Genomic DNA, 3,143 nt, shown 5'->3' with positions numbered 1-3,143 from the left:
AGAGTTGTTGCTATTCTTTTCTTCGATCTCCTGTTGAGTTTGTAGGTGTTCAGAATGGTTTGATCCCTATCCAGCTGAATTCCTGAGAGGAGACGAAATCCAGGTCTCCTACTCCTCCGCCATCTTGCTCCTGCTTTCATTTTTAACATACATAGACCCAGGTACCGACTTGAAGTTCTATCTCTTACCCTCAGAACATGTTTTTGCTTGTTTGTGCCCTTTTATTCACTGTTAAAACTTTACCTACAGGGGCTTCTGGGTGTCTCAGTTGGTTAAGCATCTGGCTCTCAGTTTCAGCTAGGGTCATGTTCTCAGGGTCCTGGGATCAAGCTCCACATCAGGCTCCCTGCTCAGCACGGAGTCTGCTTGAGGATTCTCTCCCTCTTCCTCTGCCCTTCCCCCCTCAAATAAATAAATAAATCTTTTAAAACAACAACAAAAAACTCTACTGGCAGCCTGCAACCAAGCAGTATTAGCTTTCTTATTGGTGTCATTGCCTGACTATTCAATCCTTGCTGTATTCTCTGTGTTTATTCAGGAACGGGTGTCAAAGACTGGCTTCAAACACAATGCTCCTAAAATCATTCAGACACCCAAACAAAAATAGAACTAATGGAGATAAAGCAAAACAAGGAGCAAGCAGAAGTGAAAAGAGAAGAAAAATGAGAACATACCTAAGGATGGGGCTCCTTCCTGACTTGCTGGATAGCCGTCTCTCCCCATCTGCTGGAGCCAAGGCCATGGTCAGCAGGATAAAGAATAAGTGATAGACCAAATGAGTGCTGGGTGCAAGAAAAAGGCAAATTGTTTATTGGAAAGGTGTCAGCATTTATTTTTAAAGAGATCAGGAATTTCATAGGCATAGGGCTTATCACTGAGATTATGCTACCTTTCATCCTATTTTTTTAGCATCTTCTACAACAGTGGTTCTAAAGTTTAAGGGTGTATAAGAATCACCTGGGGAGCTGGTTCAATATTAGATTTCAAAGTCTCCCCCAGAGATGCTGATCAACCAAGTATTCAGTGAGGTTCAGGAATCTGGATTTTTTTAGGTGATGATTCTGATCCAGGTAATCTTATGACTATAGCTTTAAAAGTATGTTCTGTAGTAAAACTACCCATTAGAAAGGAAGAAAGGAAATGAGAACGGGAGTATGAAATAATAGTAAAAGTATATATTTCTCTCTGCCCCCTGTTCCTGGCGCAGAGCTCCTAACATCCTTGTAATTTCCTAGGTGATAAGAAACTAGGAACATCTTTGGTTCTAATATTTGGTCTTTGACTCTGTCCCTGACACAGGACTCCTAAATCCCTAGGAATTCCTTAGGTGATGGGTATGTCTTTTGTTTTAATGAGGCAGCTCTTGCTGGGGTCCTGGTCAGGATGGGGAACCAGTCACTAGAAAGATCAAGCCATGATTAGAAGCTTGGAAATTTCCACCCCTCCCCTCAACCTCCAGAAGGAGAGAGGGACTGGAGACTGAGTTAATGATCCATAATGCCTCCATGATGAAGGCTGCATAAAAACCCTAAAAGTACAGAGTTTGGAGAGCTTTGGGGTTGGTGAACAGGTGGAGGTGCTGAAAGAGATATGCCTGAAGAACACATGGAAACTCTGAGTCCTTCCCACAGTCCTTGTCTTTTGTGTCTCCATATCTAGCTGTTCTTCTGCATCGTTATTATATCCTTTCTAATAAACCAGTAAACATGTTTCCCTGAGTTCTGTGAGAAATGCTGGCAAATTATTGAACCCAAGGAGGGGTTCCTGGGAACCCCAATTTATAGCCAGTTAAAAATACAGGTGACAACCTGGGGTTGGAGATGAGCCTCTGGAGTGAGGGCCGTCTGGTGGGACTGAGCCCTTAACCACCTGTGGGATTTGATGCTATCTCCAGGTCAGATAGTGATAGAACTGAATGGGATTATATGACACCCAGCTGGTGTCCCAGAGAATTGCTTGACATGTGGAGAACGCAAACATCTGGAATCAAAAATGTTGTAAGGATAAAGAGAAACACACAGGAGGAGTGTGTTCTTCCTAGACACGGACAGAGAGAGATGAAAGTAAAAAGTTACTCACTAAAAGATTTTTTCTTTTTTTTTTCCAAATCTGAAATCCTTAAAAATATATATAAAAACCCAAAATGTAATAAAAGCTCACGTAAACAGAAACTGAGCTCTTGTATACATTAAAAATCTATTTTAATAGAATCTGGGCAGATCGTCTAACTTATAAAGAAGGATGAATAAGATCAAATAGTCCATTTTTATGAAGGATTGTTTTCTTGTGCCATGCACAGCTTTATTATTCAAAGAAAGTAAATGTATTTTCCCCAAAAGCAAAAACAAGTGCCACACCACCAACTACTTCTTTTTACCCTTTTCATGAAACAACTCACAGCCAAATACATTTAGCACATTCAGGCTTTGATCTCCAATTTCAACTAACCAGTAGGGTAATAGTTACATTTGAGGTCACGGTGAGGTCTTGACCTCCCTTATAGCTTTTTTCTTCAAGGAAACTTCCATTCTCATCATCAGCTTTCAAATAGTCCACTAGTTGCCTGAGTTTTAATACCTAACATCAGAGCAAATAAATATGAGCCTGAGTGAGTGCTAGCAGCAATCACTAAAATATGATTTTCCCACTTGGTTTCTTATTAGACTATGGGTACTGTAAAGGGGGCTAAATACTTGAGCAGCAAGGATAGCACATACATTTCCACAGCATTAAGTCTGTCTATGCATGTTTTATATGTGTACACAAGTAAATTAAGCATTTGACATTGTATTGTAATGTCTTAATTTCTTTAAAAGTTCCATTATTCCTCTTCTAGAAGGAGCAGATCACCAATTTATTCTGAGGGGAAAAACTAACTTCCCAATCAAAGCCTGCAATAACATATTGGAAAATGGAATTATAAATTGGAACACTGAAAAAAATCTCATTCAAAATGTTTTCTGCGTTCAAACGCTCTTTTTTTTTTGAAAGCTAGGGTGAGAATTGGCACATGCAAATTTTGCTGCCTGACTTCCCCATGACTGATTACAGCTGGTGGAGAGTTCATAAAAGAGCAAAGCTAACTGTCAAAGCCCATTAGCAGCTGCAAAGGGTGAGACAAAAGAATAATACCACCATTATTA

Source organism: Leptonychotes weddellii, chromosome 8 (assembly GCF_054177405.1).
Source record: "Leptonychotes weddellii isolate Sample4059 chromosome 8, ASM5417740v2, whole genome shotgun sequence".
NCBI lineage: Eukaryota > Metazoa > Chordata > Mammalia > Carnivora > Phocidae > Leptonychotes > Leptonychotes weddellii.
The sequence above is the reverse complement of the archived record's forward strand: the minus strand, read 5'-3'. Positions refer to the sequence as shown.